Below are 19,521 nucleotides of genomic sequence, written 5' to 3'. Positions count from 1 at the left end.
AGAAACAAGTTGGGAAAAAAGAGCCCACTGGAAATTCCCCAGGGGGATGGGAAGTGGCTGAGGTTCCCAAACTGACCTGTCTGGAAGCCGGAGCTCTACCAGAGGAGCTACCCTTTGCACGTGGAGGCCGCTTTGGCCTGACCTTGGCAGCCCTACTTAAGGGCTGCACACCCAGGTGATGAACATGGGCCGCCGGACAGAGGCAGCACCAGGGAGGAGTCTGGGAGACGGGAGGGCAGGAAAGCAGCAGAAGGCAGCAGGCTCTGGCCTTGGCCGGGGGTGGACCCAGGGGAGTGGCTGCTGGGAGTTTCTGGGGAGCCCTAGAAGTCGCTGGAGCTGCCCCCGTGTCCGGGCTCAGTCCACTTGCTGGTGGAGGGAGGAGTGGTGCTTCGCTGTTTAAGAGCATCAGTGGCAAGTCTCTGTTTTCCTGAGGTGCTGGGGAGGAACCAGGGCTTCTGCAGGCCAGGCAGCCCTCTGCTGCCCAGCCAGGCCCGCCCAGTGGTGAATCTCTTGAACTAGAAGTGGAAAGGCCAGAGCACCACGCCCAGTTGATGGGGCGGGGGGTTCCTTCATTTTGAAATTGTTCACTGTAAGAAAAATAAGCAGAGCATGGAGGGGCAGTAAGCTCGTGGGCACCCCCTCTGTACAGCCTGCCGCGGACCTCAACACCCAGATCCTTGCTGCTCCATAATGGGACCGTGTTATGAGTAAGGGACATGCCACTGTCCCCCACCCTGAGCCCGGAGGGGCCCGCACTGGAGCTCTCTCTGATGACTGGACTGTGGGGGTCAGGGCTCTCCAGAGAAACAGCCAAAGGACACGCGTATGAGAAGGAGAGGGAGGGAGACAAGGGGACTGATGGGTTGGCTGGTGGCCAAGCAATGGCTCACACACCTGTTGCAGAATTCCTCCCTCCTTGGGCATCCTCTGTCTTCTATGAAGTCCTTCAACCTGATGGAGGACTTCCACCCCCCTGGTGGAAAGAGATCTACTCTCCTCAAGATCCACAGGTTTAAACAATACTTGCTCTTAACACAACATCTCAACGGGTGCTGGACCTGAAACGCGGTACCATGGCCTGGTGAGTTGACATGCACAACCAACATGACAGGCTGCAGGAAGAGGAGTCTGTAGCCAAATCCGTCCCTCTCCCCCTCTCTCCTCCCCACCCAGCATGCTTGGGGTTCATGGGGGACAAGAGAAGGCGCCTGAGCACCTTGAGGAAGCGCAGCCACAGCATCCCTGGACCTGTCCCCTCTGGATGTCATTTACAGGAAGGAGACACAAGCTTGAGTCCCGTGGAGGTGGCTGCTGCTTCAGGTCCTGGAAGGCTCGACGGAGCTGGTGCTCTGCAGTTCAGTTCCTTGTCTTCCCCCCACTTTCCCAGCAGGCGTGTTCAGGGGTTCTGAAAGGATGGCGGGTCATTCTGGGAAGAAACGGAGCTGGGCTGCCTTATGTGACCTGCCAAATTCATGCTGTGTTCCCGACGTAGCCGGTGGGCGTGCATCATTAGAACACTGCCCCGCAGACCACGGCCTTGGCCCAGACCAGCCCCAGTCCTGTTGGTAGCTGACGTTGTTCTGGAAGGCAGCCATGGCCATTCACAGAGCTGCCGTCCGCTGCTGCTTTTGCACGACTCCAAGGCAGAGGTGGGACAGAGACAAAGGATGTGAGGCCCCGTAGAGTGCGAAATATTCACCACCTGGCTCCTTGCAGACAAAGTTACCCATCCTGGGCCAGAGGGGCTCTGTTACAACTAAAGTGTGTCAGCGCCTTCGGGACTGCAAATTCAACAGGAAAAGAAACTTCCAGTATCAAGGCAGAGTGTTCTCCCTCAGACCTCCAAAAGGAAAGACGACAGAGAAAACAAAAACTAAACAAAACAAAACAAAAAACTTAAGGCATTTTTCTAACAACCCAGCAGACAAGCCCCTCGGGTACGAAACCATCTATACTAACGAAGACAGTCCCTTGACCACTGCGTGTCAGCAGGCAGCTCGTGTCTACGCTGGGCTGCGACCAGATTGATAAGCCTTCTTCCGTGGCTAAGTGCAAGCCCGCAGCATCCCCTCCAAACACCCTGACGTCTCAGGGAACAGGGTTGGTGCCTAGGAAGCGGGAATCTCCTGTGGATTTGGAGAATACCAACAATGATTGGGAAAATAGTGAAGCATTCAGATGGTTTGCCAGTCCATAACACCTACCACTGAGAGTAAGGGCTTCAAAATGTTCCTATCAACAAGTACATGTGTGGGGACTCCAGGCCTCAAAGGTACTTTCCAGCCCGCGGCTTCTCTCTCCTGGCCTCAAGCCTTCACAGGGAAAGAGTCCCCTGTGGCTGGAAGCCACAGCATATGTCTTCGTGGTCCTGCAGCTGGGGCTGGCGCTCCTGCTGGCCTCGGTGTGGGCGATACAGCCACTGCTGAGACCCGTCACCCTGCCCTTACTGAGAAACTGCAGGGCGTCAGCAGCTCCACAAGCCACGCCGGGGAGCCTGCTCTCAGCCTCAGCTAACAGGAGAGGGAAACGGAACCCTGACGCCTTTCAGTCCTGCCCGAGGAAGTCCCAGGAGTAGTCCATGGGACATGGGGTGAGGCTGCCGGGTGCCATCCCCACTGGAGTCACGGGAGGACAGATTGGCGACACCCCAAGCAGCTCCTAGCAGAGGGTGGAAGGGACAGATTATGTGCACACGCAGATCCTGGTGGATCTCAGCTCAAGGACCCAAGGAGGAGCTAAGTGGATCTAGGGAAGGGTATACGCACACCGTCATCAACCCAGCCACTTGGCAAGTACAAATATATAATCGTATAAAATGTGTTTCACAAAAATGCAAACAGAAAGTGCCCTGGAAACATAACATGACCTGTGCTGATGGCGGGAGGGATGAAGAGTAGCTCATGAGGGAAGCCATGGGAAGGGCGGAGGAGGAGCGGGGGAGGGGACAAGGAAGAGAGGGAAAGAGGGTGGGCGGGACGGTCCTGTGCTGGGCCTTTGCACCTCCAGGCTGTTTCCTTAGCTGTAATGAGAGCAGGTGTTAGGGTCTGATGTGAGGTGCCCCCCGCCCCAGCTCACGCGTGCAAGAAAGTTCAGAGGGTTATGAGGACTTTAACCTAACCAGTCCTAACCAGTCCTAACCAGTCCTAACCAGTCCCTGCAGGGATCAGCTGGGTGGCCACTATGGGCAGCAGCATGGCTGGAAGAAGCAGGTCACCCCTCTGACATGCTGTTCTGCCTCACCCTGGGCCAGAGAAGTAGAATCCGCCATCTATGGACTGAGACCTCTGAAACTGTGAGCCCCAAATAAAATTTTCCTCCTTTAAAATCGTGAAGGTCCTCTGGGCACAGCAGTGAAACAACAACAACAACAAAAACAAAACTGGCTAAACCAGTAGAGAAAGTCAAAATAAAAGTCAAAATAGAATGTACTGAGAGTCGCTATAGCGGGGCCTCACCACCTGTCCTATCTCACTTAACCCCCTGGACGGAGGTTTCCTGATTCTGTATTTACAGATTGGGCTCAGAGGGAGGGGATGGTCTGCCCGCCCCCCCCCCCCCCGCTGTGTGCTTGGATAAAGGGCTCGGAGGCTTCCCTGGCTGAGTCCAGCCCTCCACTCTGCCAACACCACACCCTTCATAGTGGGTGCCCCCTGAATTGCCCTCCGGCTGGATCGATGTTCCAAAATGTGGTATTGTGCAACAGGGGTTTACAGCCACCTCAACCTGTGTGACATCCCCACTCTGGACGGCTGCCACCATGCGACTGTGAGCACCACCTGCAGTACTGGTGTTGGAATGTTTTCAAGACCTCATTTTAAAATTCTCATGTTTTAGCCCAAAACAGCACTACTTCCTTCACGTTCCTGCTTTGCATGTCCACCCTGAACAATCACACCTTGCACACCTGGGCAGACCAGGGCGACGGGCTCCCAGGCAGCCTGCTCGTGGCTGCCCTACACGCTCCTCCTTGGCACCTCCTGCTGCCAGATGTCATTGGTGACAGTAGCGTGACGATGCCTTGCTTATTAGTTTTAATGACTCCAGTTGAGATTTCTGGGACCGTTCGCTCAGCCCTATTTGGTGCCAGCTGCAGAAAAGACTGTCACTTTGTCTGGGATAAATGTCATGGGGGAGGCCCAGAGGTTCCCACTGCCTCTCTGGGTCCCATGGCATTTTGGGACCAAGGTTCCAGAGAAGCCCTCTGAAGCCTCCTCTGGTCTGGGCCTCAGCCCCCTGACTTTTGGACAGTAGGAGTGGGGGTCAGGAAGGGGTTCACTCCCCACACAGAGAACACTGAACGTCCAATGTCTCCAAACCTCAGAATAAATCAATAAACGGTCACGGGCAGGACATTCTCTGAGAACAATCAGTCAACAGTTCCTGCTGTCCAGCTTTGCAAAGTGCATCTGATTTGGTTTGGGAAATTAGTGTAAGTGAATGTTTAAATGATGTTCAAATGGGCCACTTAAAATTGGAGACACATAAAAGCAATGGAAATCTAAAGCACTTAGCGTTTTCTTCAAGAAGGCATTAAGCAAAAGCACTTCACCAGGGTGACCCAGAGACCGGGTCTTCCCTGCCAGGCACTAGCTCCAGCTCCAGGCCCAGCCCCTCCTCTCTGGAGAGCTCCTTCCCATGTTTAATGCCCAGTTCAAATGTCAGCTCCTACCCTCGGCCCTGTGGGTCTCTGGCTGGCTTCATGGACCCACGGTGAGACCCTCCAGGAAGAAGAGAGCTTGGCAGTCAGAGGAACTTCTTGTTGGCAAGTCCCAGGTCCGCTCAGTGGCTGGCTAGTGCCAGCTTCGGGGTCTGGTTTTCAGACCCCATTAAGGAGCACGGCAGTGGACAGCCCGGAGAGCGCTGTCAGGATTAAACGACAGAAATGAGGTCTCCCATGGAACATGTCACTAGCACCAACCTGGCCCTGCTCACCACCACGAGGAGCTCTCCTTGGGCGTCTTTTCATCTCCTCATCCCCAGGGCTCAGCACACAGAGAATAACCCAGCAACAACGGGAGGGGACTCGGGGTCGCTGGACTGAGCCAGACAGCACATACCAGGGAAGGGAATCAGACCCGCGGCACAGCGCCGAACGGCCACAGTTCACGAATGACTGAGAGAGGCCACGGGGAGCCAGAGACACTCATGCAGCCACCTGGGAGATTAGAAATAAAATCAGCAGAAGGAGGATGTCGGCTAGACCAACTCAGCCAGGTGTTCTCAGGCTGTGCTGGGAGAGGCCCCTGCTATGGCCAACGTGAAGTCGTTGGGAGGTGCGGCCCCACAAGAACCTGGGGTTCCATCCCCCAGCCCTGTTTCAGCTCAGCCCGCGACCCCCACTCTGGTCTCCTTTACATGAGCTCTGGATCTTTAGAACCCAGGGCTTCACAGCCTCAGACCCCTGGGATCACAGGGCCGGCACCAAGACGGCCACTTCCAAAGGAGAAAGTAAAAAAGAAGAAAAAGAGGCAGCCGTCTCCCATGTTGGAAAGCCCGGGTGAAACCCACAGGAAGACACACCATCAGCCACAGGCTGGCGTGAGTTACATACGACTTACACTTTTTAAAAGTCTCATTTGCTAAAAATTAGAATGGGGTGTAAGTCCCAATGGCTGGAGCCAGCCTAGTGATTAAAAAGAATATATCCTATATGAAATAATGAGTGAGATATGGAATGAGAAGGCAGAACCTCCACCAGCCCCCCAAGAACCAGAAAAGATGACTGCTTAGTAGGGGACACACACAACCAGCGGGGAGAGCTGCCATTCTAATAAATAAAATGAGATTTACCTTGCAAATTAAGTTTTCCTTTCACTTGTATCACTTAGCATTAAGGAAGTAAAATAAAATAACAAATATCGATGTTCTATAGCCCTCCCTAACGCACCACTTTGTGGAACTTTTGTAAAACAAGTGCACCAGTGAAACGCTAGGAAGCCCCATGCTAAGTTCCCCAGGAAGTCAAAAGACATGGCACCTGACCACAGGCCCAAGAAGCCTTTTGTTCTCCAATTCCTCGGCTTCTCCACCAGAGCTTGAGCTGACATCAGAGACAACATCTTCCGTAGCCTCTGGTTCGAACACTCACCAACATCCCTTGGAACAAATCCATTTATAAAATATGCTACCAACCCTAGGCAGCCTAGGGTTCTCATGCAATGGAGGAGCAACATAAGTACCACAGTTAGGTACATCGCTTTATACAGAGGCTCAGCCAAATGCCAACAAGGACCACACTTGTGTTGAAATTGGCACTGCAGGGGAGCTAGCCTGGCTTGAGCCACATCTCAGAAAGATGTGAGATGGAAGCCCATAGAGAATTAGTGTGTTAGTCAGGTTTCATTGCTGTGACAAAACACCTGAGAAAAACAGCTTACTGGAGGAAAGATTTATCTTGGCTGGCAATTTCAGAGGTTTGGGTTCTTAGGTGGCTCTACAGCTCCACTGACTGAGGGGAGGCAGAACATCATGGCAGAGGGGCTGAGCAGAGGAAAGCTGAGTAGCCACTAAGCAGAAGAGACAGAAGGGGGAAGGGACTGAGGGTAGGTATGCATGGTGTGCCCCCAGTGACCCACCTCCTGCAACTGGGCTCCACCTCCTGTGGTTTCCACCTCCTTCCAGTAATGCCATCAAATTAGGAATCTTCCCATGGATTCCGCCACCGATGGTGTCAGATCCTTATGACTCACCTAGTGACCAACAGCCCCACCTCTAAACTCTGCTGCACTGGGGATCAAATCTTCCACACCTGGGCCTTTGGACACTCCAGAAAGCCCACCCTGAGTAGGATGACCGGTGGAGAAGGGCAGTCGATATTGTACAACGTGTGAGCGGCCAGTAAGGCTCCAGTGTTGAGTATCTTCATGGAGGCTTTAAAGTAACACTTAGGTCGTTATCATCTGTGGTTGGTGCCCTTCATAAAGCCATGATAAGAAATGCAGTCAGCATACGGATCCCTCAATTGACCAAATCCGCTGAGCTGCCAGGGCACTTGCTGGACACTGTCAGGAAGCCCTTTCTAGATTCAGGACTGCTCCCTTTCAGCACTCTGCTCATCTGCCTTTAGGAGAAGCCCTGTCTCCTGATGCGGATGGACCCTGCTCTTCCTCTGAAAGGCCTGCAGCCAAGCACTCATCCGCACTGGGGCATCGGAGTCTCATCCTCACTGGGGCATTGGAGTCTCAAATGCACTGGGGCATTGGAGTCTCATCTGCAAGGGGGCATTGGAGTCTCAAATGCACTGGGGCACTGGAGTCCCATCTGCACTGGGGCATTGGAGTCCCATCCGCACTGGGGCATTGGAGTCTCAAATGCACTGGGGCATTGGAGTCCCATCCGCACTGGGGCATTGGAGTCTCATCCGCACTGGGGCATTGGAGTCTTCCCTGGGGTGTCCACCGAAATGCCTCACCTGTCCATCACTGGGCTGATCTGGATGGTAACCCACCTTCACCACCCCCTCTTAGGACAAGAGCAAGGCCCCGGGTGGTTGAGGCAGTGTGCAGACAGTCTGAAGACACAGATCACGCCAGTCTCCCTCTCCTCCAAGACCTTGAGCTTCGGAAACCCAGAGTCTATGGGGAGCAGAAGGAAGCCACAAAGAAAAGGACCACGGGAGAGTCCCGGCTGGGAGAAGCCCAGGCAGCTCCAATGAGGCCATGTGCATGACAGACTCAGAAAGAAGAAAGTGTGAATGAAACCCACTGGTAAGAGGAAGAAGCAAGGAAGGGAGGGAGCTCTGCTGTGAGGGAGACGGTGAGCGGCCAGCTGGACTCAGGGGCCTTGGGGCCTGGCGGCTTCCCAGTTCTCATTTCCAGGGGGCTGTATCCTTAACACAGTGTTTTATCCAAATAACTTGAAGACATTTTTCTTTTTTGCAATAAAAAGAACCTGGCTAAGCTGCCTCTGGCCAGTGCTTGGGGGCAGATGCAGGCTTACAGGCCTCCTTCTCAGACCCACACTGGCCCTGTTTAATGCTGGGCACTGATGGGCAAGTGAAAGGTCCCAGAGCCAACCAGTGCTTAAGGACTGCAAGGCCCCTCCAGCTCAGAGAGCTGCACTGGGCTCAGGCAGAGCTCATGCATGTGTGTGTTGGAGGTGGGGGCTGCAAACTCATCCAGGTTCCGAGCCAACGTCATTTCCCAACTTGCCGAGAGCTCTGACTCCATCCAGACAGAAGAGGTTATTATGGATCCTGTATTTTTCTTTCTGATTCACACTTAGTGAGTCTCGGTTACCTGCCAGTTCATGTTTGGACACTGGGGAAACACAGACGCACACAGTGCACCCCTGGCCTTGAAGGGCTCTCAGGTTAGTGGGGAGACAGACAGGTGGTCAGCAGCCTCGAGGTACCTGAGGCGGAGCAGTGAGCTGGGCTTCTAGAAGGGCCTGTGTCAGAAGTCTTGCTGCGACCACAAGGGCCTGGCCTGGGGAGAAGGGCTGTCAAGTGGAACCTCACACAGGAAGAGAGGTGTGGACAGGAGGAGTCCTCAGGAATGTCTACAAGGAATGCCCCCGGGGGAAGTGGCAGGGACAGCGTTGGGCTGACTGAGAAGGCCCTTGTCCCTCAAGGGACAGCCCCTTCCCTGCAGATGACTGAAAAGTTTAGGCAATAAATGTCACCGTCTCTTTTCAGAGAGCAGAAGATAGACTGGGGGAGGAAGAACAATTTAGGAAGCTTTAGAGTTGCCCAAAGGGGAAATGATAAGTGACTGAAGTAAAACAGTAAGGATGGCACAAAAAGATCAAAACCGCGTCAGGGGACAGCTGCGACAACAGGGTGACCCGCGAAGACCGTGCATTTTCCCTGGTTACAGCAGCACTTGGAGGCCCAGAACAAGGTGGCTGGACCTGAGCCTTCGTGTGCACCCCTGCTGTGCCCTGGGTGAGGCTGTGGGCGAGGCTGAGGGGGCAGGCCCCGCCCTCCTCACACCAGGCCCCGCCCTCCTCAACCAGGCCCCGCCCCCTCACACCAGGCCCCGCCCTCCTCACACCCCTTCCCCCAGCCTGGGGCTGCTTGGTCCCTTACTCTGATGAACCCAGTCAGCCTGGTCCACGCCCAGGACCTGGTCAGGAGCAGACATCTACATTCAGGCCCTGGGTGGGGCTTGGGCAAACCTGAGTAAACCCTAAGAGTTCCAGGTCACTGGTGCTCTCTGGGGATGTGGACGAGGTGGCCCACCTGAGCTTTAGGTGGGGTGGGGTCTGCTCCCTGCCTTCGTGGTTTGTCACTTCTACCCTCTGGCTCTTGTTTTATTGTCCCCAGGGCAGGGACCATGGGCCCTGTTGGCTGCTGTATTTCCTGCCTTGACCTGTGCACACGGGTGCCCTCTCAGTGCAGTGGTGGGTGAAGATGGAGGGGGCTGAACTGGCCTGCTGCACCTGGATCGGCTGCCCTGCCCCACACGTCACAGGCCACAGTCGGCTCCATGGAAGGACCTCCATGACCACCCGGGTCCCCTTAGGTCTGTCGACCCACAGAGGGACTGGCCAGGCCTGGGCGGTTTGCCGAGTCCCGGAAACAGCTCCCTGCCCAGTGGCTTGCTGCTGTCTGCTCCATGCGGAGGCCACGCCTGCTGCCCTCCTCTGCTCCCCCTCTGCTGCACCGGGTCCCTTCCCCTGGTGTTTTCTCGCCTTCCTCCACCAGCTGCTTTTGTTCAGCAGCCCTGAGCGCCCCTTCCCATCCCTCTGCAGGTCTCCCTTTTCAAATGGGTCTGCACTCTCCGTTCCTTTACGTCTTTGAACTTAGCAGGGACAAAGGAACCAACAATGAGTCCATCTCAGAGTGGCCAAGCCTGCCAGTGCACCCTAATTCCAAAAATAAGCCATCCGAGTGGATAACTGTGTCACCCACTTGCTCTGGTTTCAGTGCCCGGGTGTGACTTTCCCTGTCATCTTGCCCTGTCTATCAACTAGGTCTCTGCCAGGGTCTCCCTCTCCCAGGACAGGAATTTGCATCTGTTTTTTTCACAAACACATTGCAGTGCCCCAAACAATGGCCGCCATAGAGTAGGGGGCAGAAGGAAGGAAGCAGGGCAGGGGAGGAGGGGGGACTTGGTGAGGAGAGAGGGACATGGATGGATGGGCGAGAGTTGGTGGCCCAAGAGGTTGTCAGGTGAATAGAAGGAGGATGGATGACTGAGTAGGCCAGTGGAAGGAAAGACGGAGGGAGGGGGGAGGGAGGGAGGGAGGGAGGGAGGGGAGAGGGAGGGAGGGAGATAGGAAGAGAGAGGAGGAGGGAGGGAGGGGAGAGGGAGGGAGGGAGATAGGAAGAGAGAGGAGGAGGGAGGGAGGGAGGGAGGAGGGAGGGAGATAGGAAGAGAGAGGAGGAGGGAGGGAGGGAGGAGAGAGGGAGGGAGGGAGATAGGAAGAGAGAGGAGGAGGGAGGGAGGAGGGAGGGAGATAGGAAGAGAGAGGAGGAGGGAGGGAGGGAGACAGGAAGAGAGAGGAGGAGGGAGGGAGGGAGGGAGGAGGGAGGGAGATAGGAAGAGAGAGGAGGAGGGAGGGAGGGGAGAGGGAGGGAGGGAGATAGGAAGAGAGAGGAGGAGGGAGGGAGAGAGGGAGGGAGGGAGACAGGAAGAGAGAGGAGGAGGGAGGGAGGAGGGAGGGAGGAGAGAGGGAGGGAGGGAGATAGGAAGAGAGAGGAGGAGGGAGGGAGGGAGGGAGGGGAGAGGGAGGGAGGGAGAGAGGAAGAGAGAGGAGGAGGGAGGGAGGGAGGGAGGAGGGAGGGAGGGAGACAGGAAGAGAGAGGAGGAGGGAGGGAGAGAGGGAGGGAGGGAGACAGGAAGAGAGAGGAGGAGGGAGGGAGGAAGGGAGGAGGGAGGGAGATAGGAAGAGAGAGGAGGAGGGAGGGAGGGAGGGAGGAGAGAGGGAGGGAGGGGAGAGGGAGGGAGGGAGATAGGAAGAGAGAGGAGGAGGGAGGGAGGGAGGGAGGAGGGAGGGAGGGAGACAGGAAGAGAGAGGAGGAGGGAGGGAGGGAGGGAGACAGGAAGAGAGAGGAGGAGGGAGGGAGGAGAGAGGGAGGGAGGGAGATAGGAAGAGAGAGGAGGAGGGAGGGAGGGAGGGAGGGGAGAGGGAGGGAGGGAGATAGGAAGAGAGAGGAGGAGGGAGGGAGGGAGGAAGGGAGGGGAGGGGAGAGGGAGGGAGACAGGAAGAGGGAGGGAGAGAGGGAGGGAGACAGGAAGAGGGAGGGAGACAGGAAGAGGGAGGAGGAGGGAGGGAGGGAGACAGGAAGAGGGAGGAGGAGGGAGAGAGGGAGGGAGACAGGAAGAGGGAGGGAGACAGGAAGAGGGAGGAGGAGGGAGGGAGGGAGACAGGAAGAGGGAGGAGGAGGGAGGCGGGTTGCCAAGGCTCCAGAGCAGGGCTCAGAAGAGCATGTGCCTCTCAGCTCTGCTGGTGGGTGGCTGGGCTCCACTCAGCAGGGTCACTGGGTGATCTGTCCAGACTTCTCTTTTGTAGAAGGAAAGCTATTGTGGTGATGACCAAGACCTCCAGAGAGGCCCCGCCACCTTCAATAGCCTCCATCTCATGGGACCTGAGTGCAGGACATCTGGGGAGACCCTCCCACAGGATGCGGGCCTCACCCTCCTGCCTGAGCTGGCTGGTCTGCCTGTCCCACTCTGCCTGCCGTCACTCCTGCTAATCAGGGAGGTGATGATTATGGTGATGGTGATGATGATGATGATGGTGATAGTGATGATGGTGATGGTGATGGTGATGATGGTGATGATACTGGTGATTATGATGATGGTGATGGTGATGATGATAGGATGATGATGATGGTGAGGTGATGGTAATGGTGATGATATGGTGATGATGATGGTAATGGGATGGTGATGGTGATGGTGATGGGATGGTGATGGTGATGGGATGGTGATGGGATGGTGATGGGATGGTGATGGTGGTGGTGGTGATGATGATGATGGTGAGGTGATGGTAACAGTGATGGGATGGTGATGGTGGTGGTGATAGTGATGATGGGATGGTGATGGTGATTATGATGATGTGATGGTGGTGATGGTGATGATGGTAATGGGATGGTGATGGTGATGATGATGGTGATGGTAATAGTGATGATGGTGATGGTGATGGTGATTATGATGATGGTGCTGGTGTTGGTGATGATGATATGATGATGCTGGTGATGATGATGATGGTGATGGTGGTGATGGTGATAATGATGATGCTGGTGGTGATGGTGATGATGATGATGGTGATGGTGATGATGGTGATGATGCTGGTGATGATGATGGTGATGGTGATGATGGTGATGGTTATGGTGATGATGTCTAACCCTCATTAACCAATACTTATTTATATATGTATTAACTTATTTATTCTTAAAATAATCCTGCTGAGTAGGTACCTGTAATCCTCATTTTACAGATGGGTTAACTGAGACAGAGAAAGTTGAAATACCTCACTTAAGTTTCCCAGCTGAGTGGGAAACAGGTGCAGCTGCAGAACTCCTGCTTCATGCTCTCCCCTATCTGCCTCTCAAAGGCAGGATCCAGGGTTAGACAACAGGGGCCCATGCACAGGTGAGCTCATTCTGTCTCTAGGGCTGATGCACACTGCACAGAGGCGAGCCTGGTCCTAATCCACCAAGGTGATTGAATACTGGAGGTGGAGGCAGGATGCGAGAGGTCAAGAGCCTGCACCATATGTGCATTGCCTGAGGCCAGAGGGGGATGTCATGCCTGTTCTGATCCTGGACAGATGCGTTCCCTAATCTAGGAGACTGAGAACTTGTGGCATCTCTCATTTAGGCTCTTGTTACCCATCAGTCATTGTGGATGACTTCTAAGCCCTCTGGAAACCACTCTGTTTTTATCTGCCCAGCTCTTGCTTTCTGTTTGGTTTCTCTTTGCTGCCTAACTAGCATAAATAAACCACTTTGTGTAAACTCTTTCAAACGAGCATGCAACTCAAGCTTGCAACTGGAGACTCAAAAGACACCACTCCTGAGAAAGGGCCCTGGCAGGGTGATGCTGGGCTGAGCCTTGGTCCTGCTTTCGAGTCTAGGGCGAGAGTGTGCTCAAGGGAAGGTCCACACTTTCACAGTGGGCCACACCTCTCGTGGGCTGTGCAGAACACAGGAAAGGGGAGGCCCAGCAAGGAGGAAACAGACTTCTAAAACACCATGCAGGGATGCCAATCAATACCCCAGCCATGGCGGTGCTGCCTGGTGGCCGAGTGCTGTTAAAGAACGTCTTTATGTAGACCTCTGAGGACATGCATGCGGGGGACAGCCCTGAGAAGATGTCAGTGAAGGCACAGTTATTGGATTGGACAACGGAGGAACAATTACCTGGCGAAAGTGGCCACCACCTAGGGAAAACCACAGATTGAACCTTCTTTATGGGGCCACCCACAAAGCACGATGCAGAGAGACGAGAAGTGATATTCTAAATGCTCAGGATGTGCCAGACACTCTGCCCGCCCCGCCCCAGCTCCCAGCAACACCAGCAAACATAATCCGCCTGAGGACCCTCTCAGGTGGGGTCAGCCTCTTCATTTGGCAGGTGAGGAAGTGAAGGCTTAAAAGGTCAGGTGACTGAGATGAAGTCCCCCATGTCTCAAGTCAGTCTGTGACTCTGAAACCCACCCCCACAGACCTCCCTGTGCTAGCTCAGGCTGAGGAGGGGTCTTCCAGGCAGGACGAGGATGTCTGCAAGTTTCTCAGGTAGCAGGATGCAGCCTCCTGTACCTTAGGAGTTCAAATTCCTAAATGTGGCGTGGGAATATAAAACAGACGCCACTGACAGAAATAAGTTCTGAGGTCAAGAATCCATCCACTTAACAGCAGGGCCTGTCCAAATTGCTCACTTAAGTTTTCAGAAATTGTATATGGAGGCACAAAATGCATTTGAAATAAACCACTTAGCATAACATTATAAGGTCTCATATTGCTTACATTATATTTCTTTGTACTTGGTGATGTACTTGATTTCTAAAGTCTTAGCTACAGGTTATGAAATTCACCATGAACACGCTGCTGTTAAATCATGTAACATGGTTTCAGTTCTACTCTCATGAGTAGGTTCCACACCTGGGAGGCAGGAGTGTGGCTCATAATCGATGCTGACAGAAATTCAGGGAGAGCCCAGGTCTCTGTCCGGAGGCCCAGATCTTGGCACTCAAAGTTGTACTGCTGTTATCAGTGGCTATTTGTCTCTATCACTTATTAGTTTAGTCAAGTTTCCTCACCTGTTCAAGTGAGTTAGCAAGTGCAACTACCCGGGGAAGGCCATGAGGACAACACCCATTAACACCAATGACCTGTGACTTACGGTGGGGTTAGGTTCCCATGAACTCATCCCCAGTGGAGGATATCAGGAGTCAGAACTGTATTTCATACAACTGCACTATGCATATCCTAGCTTAGAATACCTGGTGTCACCCTGTGACATGGGCTGCCTGGAAGCCACAGTGTGCTACCTGCTGTGCTCAATGATGAGTAAGAAGCATACTATGTATCAATGACCCAGGAAAGTATCCAAGTTCCAAGAACAGCACCTACTGAATACAGATCATTGGGCACCACTGTGAAGTCACAGAATCTTAAGCGAAACCCTGTTATGCAGGGAGCCATCTGTATCTCTGTGTCTGCACAGAGTGATCCATCCATTAAGGTCAACTCTCACTGCATCCAGCAACCAGGCATGGGAGGAGACAGAAAGATGTCAATGTTGGGAATTTCCTAGGAATGACTTTTTTTTCAGTCTGAAGACACACTGTGACTGGAATGGTAAGGAAGCTCCTCATTATTGTTAATTAAATCCGAGTGCAAACTGAATTCGTAGCTGATTAATTGTTAATAGTCATAATCGTGGCCATTGTCTACTCAAGAGCTACAGCAACACCAAACCCTGCTGGATACACTGTCCCCCATCCCTGCAGCAGCCCACAGTATTGTCCCTGTTTCCCCAGTAAAGGAACCAAGGCCCAAAGTCAGGAGGCGGAAAGTAGAAAGAGCCGAGGGTCTCCGGAACTCGCTAGCACTCAGGCACACTCTACGCAGCGGCCCAACACCAAGGCCAGGCAAAGCTGGCTCCCACTGGTCCTCCACTCTCAATGGGCACATCCACATCATTCTGAAGGGTTTACCGTGGATTAAAAATCAAAAGACTGAGGCCATGATCTAAATGCCACTGAGCTCAGTGTCACAAAGAAGACCTGGCCACATGGCCCTTTGAAAGGAGTCCCTACCCACACGCTGCTCTGAACACCTCCCTGTTTGCAGGTTTTCCTAGGAAGAGGGGCAGATGAGGCCTTAGCCGTGTTCTCTGTCCCATGATGCTACACAGAAGGTGGTACCCTGGCTGGAGTCTCTGCACCACACACAATCAATCACAGAACTTGAAAATCACACACCTCGTTTTTTCAGTGATACTCAAAACAAGGCCACCCATGGCATTCACCGTAACCTGCCTCAACTGACGTGTTCTTCCAACAGCTGCCTCACAAGCATGGATATGCACATAGATACACACACACTCGCACACGTCCATACACACTTATGCACACACACACAGTGTGCACATCCATGTCCTTCCTTGAAGGACTGTGTCTTAATGTTATTAAACATATTCCAACTGTATGGTGAATATGTCCAAGCATTTCTAGACACATGTGCCTCGTGGGGGACACAGAGAAAGGCAGAAGTGTGTGCCTGGACATGGGCTGTGATGACTTCTAGGAAGACACACCACTTTACAGCCAGAGGTTCTTCCGTGTGTGCCTGTCCCTGTGGGGAAGTGAGAAACCCCATCTATCTGCATCAGGGAGACACAGGCTGGAGCAGCCGTTGGAGCCCTGATTCCTGCCTGAGCCCTCTTTGAGCTTCTTTGAAAACAAGGTTGTAAGCAAATTCTTCAAAGAAGACATCTGATTTAACAGCAAATGAGAGTGATTTGGATTTTCTGAAGTGTGAGAACTCTCTCTCAGAGCGTTTTAAGCTCCATTCTTTTCCCTAGTTCAGCAAGCTGGTCAGAGGCCATGGCACTTCTGCACTGGGCTTCGAGTGGCTTGGAGTGGGCTCCTGGTGTCCATCTTGCAGTTTCAGCTGCTGGTCAAGTCTGCTCACGGAGCCTCCCCTCCATGTCAGAGAACTCAGAGTCCACGAATCTCCCATTAGTGAAACAAAGTGCCATTGAATTCACAGGTACACAGACCTGGCTTTTAGCTTCTGGGTGGCTGAACTGCTCTGGGAAGGGTCACTTTCACCTCCCTCCTGTTGCTGGGTGGACATCGCCCCTGACACACTGTTCAGCATGGCTCAGAAAATGCTGAAGTGCTAGTGGATGAGGGTTCCACCCTGACATGCTGAGAGGCCATCACAGGCACAAGGACAGCAAATATATCAGCACACTGCCTGGACAGGACGAGTCGGAACTGCCCAGCGAGGATAGAGATGACAGCCTTCCTCTTCTGTATCTTTAACGTTTTAACTAGAGGAGCAAGTTGAGCTTCCTGAGCTAATGGCTGTTCCCACCAATGTGTAGTTGCAGGTCGCTAGCCTTGGTCTGATGGTCAGGCTGCATCCTAACACCCTGAAGACTGGCGGGAAGGTGGAGGACGAATGCAGAAACAGGTGACCCTCATCATTAAGGATCCCACCCTGGACAACTTGCCTACTGCTGAAACTTGTTTGCAACCCCAAATCAGTACTCAGGGTGCTTCTGAGGTCACTCAGAGACACACATGGAGTGGAAAACATTCTGAGTCACCCCGAGGCCTGTCCCCAGCTGAGGACACACAGGGTACAAGTGCGGCTCTGTCTTCTCATTTCTGCTCACACTGTAAACAGGCGTCCTTTTCATAGTCTATTTAGGGCCACATTTTTTTTGCATTTTGTGGTTCTGTAGTTGAAGCAGCCCCTGACTGCAGCGCTGAAGCACTGTCTGGTGTTCTTCAGCACAGAGGCCACGGCGTGGAGAAAACATGTATTTCAGACCAGGTTCATTCCAGGGTGAGTTACAGAGTGGACTCTGGGGGTTCAGGGTCAATGAATCAACAACGAACATGGGAAGGGCCTCTTCCATCACATACCCACACTTAGAGAGGCTCTCATCTGTTGACAGGAGTGTTGTGACCGGAGGTCCCAGGGAACAGCATCTCTGCTGGGAGCAATGGCTCAGTGCCCGCTCACTCAGTGGTCATGGCCACTTGAACAGTCGCACCATGGAGAACAGCAAGAATGGACCCTGTCTCCAGGGCTTGCCCTACGCTGCCCTCCTCCCCCAAGGTGAGTGGAGGCTCCACTCCAGCAGCAGTCTTCACCCCGAGAGGTCCTCAGCCTCAGTCCCCGACCTTACCAGTGCTAGTTCCCAATTGATACTCTTCTGGCCGGCACAGGGAATTCTCTTTCTCCCCACTCTCACCTACGCCATCTCTACTGTGGCCCTGAAAACCATTTAATTATTGAGAGGCACCTGTGACCTCCAATCAGCAGACCCAGATCTTGGTGCAGGATTTGCCTCTTTTGCCTGGGGGATCCTGGGGAAAATCAGTGAGCACTTCAAAGCCAACGTGCCTCGTTTCTGCAGCAGGCCCACTGACCACTCACGGGCTGCATGCGCATTTTGAGGGTGACATAGGCGCCTGGATGGAATGAGGCGTTTTTGTGCTTTAGTGGAACCATCCTCACGGGCACCCACCCTCCAGCAGGAGGAGCTCAGAGCTCCTCGGGCCTCTGAAGGGACCGAGCAGTGACCACTGTTCCACTGGAGCGGGCAGCTCTGAGGAACAGCAAGGTCTCACACCCCAGCTCCTCCAAGTGCAGCCCTACTCTCCAGATTGCTTTCCTCCCCCAAGTCTCGCAGAGCACAGCACCCAAGGCTGGACTGTGAGACTGGTGCACGGGTGGTGGGTGACCAGGGCAGCAGGCCTCCCGAGAGGCTCAGTACCCTCCTGAGTCTGACCCGTGGTAGATCTGGCCTGAAATGATTTTGAAAATCTGAAAAATAGCTCACCCCAACTTGGAACAAGGGTATCCTTAAACTCAGCTTGGGGAAAGGTGTCCTTAGAGAAGAGGTCATAAGGCCCTCTGGCCGGAGGCCACGACGTGTCTATGACTCCACTGCGGCCTCGCGAATGCCCAAAGGCTGTGGTGCCCAAAGTGACTGCAGTTGGCTTTCTCTTGGAAGTGGCTTCCCAGGACGATTTCCAAGGAAACCCAAGAAGTGGGGCAGGAAAGGCAGGCGTCAGGCAGGTGGGGCTCTGCCTCCACCCTGCAGAGGACCCTCGGGGCAGCCCTCAGAGGTCCCTCCGCACCTGACAGGCTCTGGGCCAGGCTGCCCCAGTGGGAGCAATCCCAGGGATTTCAACCATCTGTCCTGCACACAAGGGGCCACAGTCACATATGAGGGTCCCTCCAAGGAAGACCCAGGTGCTGGCCTTGGGCCTGGAGCACCCCTGGGTCAGGTGTGCAGGGGACAGTTGAAGTGTGGGCAGAGCATGTTCATGTTGACTGCAGCCTTGGACCCCAACTGTGGAAGGACCCATTGCCAGGCAGTTCTCTACTGCATGGTGGGGAAGGATGAAGGGCTGTGTAGTTTGGAAAGGTTCAGCTTTAATTTAAAAAATCATTCCTGACGTTTTGCTTTGAAATACAAGAGAAGCAGTGAACCCACAGGGTTTAAAATTCTACTCCTGCTTTCCCAGGGCCAGCTGGGAACCCAGCCTGCATGTAGACACTGTCCAGGAAGAGACATCACAGAGACAGATTCACTGACTCTGGTAACCAGAGCCCAAGGGCAAGAAGAAAAGTCTTAATTTGCATGTTTGGACTCAACTACTGGAGAATTAAATCTTCTAAAGGGTATGGACGTATCCCAACCAGCAAGTGCTGAAATTTAGGGTGTGACAGTCCGAGTTGCCAAGAGGTCAAGCGCTGGCCTTGTCAGCCTTCTAAATCTGCCGGAGGCCAAGTGGACGGTCAGGGTGAGAGGGGCAGCTGAAACACATGGACCAGCACCTTCTGCTGTGGCTCCTGCGCACTTGGCTCCACAGAAAGTGGCTGCTGTGTGTGCATTTGTAGACGTCCTCCTGGTGTCACAGCGACTTCAGCACATGTCCACCTTGGGAACTGTGGAGTCCCATCGCAATGCTGATCTGAACCTTGAACCTGGCAATGAGGTTTCCAGTGCACCCAGAGAATGCTGGGTAGAGAAAGGGACTGGGCAGGACTGTGGGATTCTGCAGAGAGAACGAAAGCCACGTGCACGCCTTCTGCGGAGGGCCCAAGTCCTTGGCACTGCTCTCAATCAGTGATAAATCAGCTCCAAACACCGCTGCTCCCGGTGAGGCTCTGTCTCACCATGTGGTCAGCTAACTCTCAATAGGACACTCCCATCTGGCCCCAGCTTCATGAGCAGGAGCAGGAGAGGCACAGGTCTGCTCTGTGGATGCCTGTTGTGAATGACTGCTTTGGCACTGTGTGTGTGTCTGAGGCAAAATGTGGACAGCATTTACGGTGGGGTACCTAGAACTGCGTGGCTTTGTGACTTCCTCTTCCTG

General features: G+C 53.8%; 1 protein-coding gene across 2 annotated transcripts in view; it reads right to left on the bottom strand.

Moving 5' to 3' along the window:
* Dpp6 (dipeptidyl peptidase like 6) overlaps positions 1 to 19,521 on the bottom strand; it is a 734,784-nt gene that overhangs the window by 413,367 nt on the left and 301,896 nt on the right. The window lies entirely within an intron of this gene.

The sequence above is a fragment of the Marmota monax genome, unplaced genomic scaffold (assembly GCF_021218885.2).
Source record: "Marmota monax isolate L192 unplaced genomic scaffold, Marmota_monax_Labrador192_F-V1.1 WCK01_AAM20220418_F8-fsc00226, whole genome shotgun sequence".
Classification (NCBI taxonomy): domain Eukaryota; kingdom Metazoa; phylum Chordata; class Mammalia; order Rodentia; family Sciuridae; genus Marmota; species Marmota monax.
This window is presented reverse-complemented; position numbering and strand designations above follow the sequence as displayed.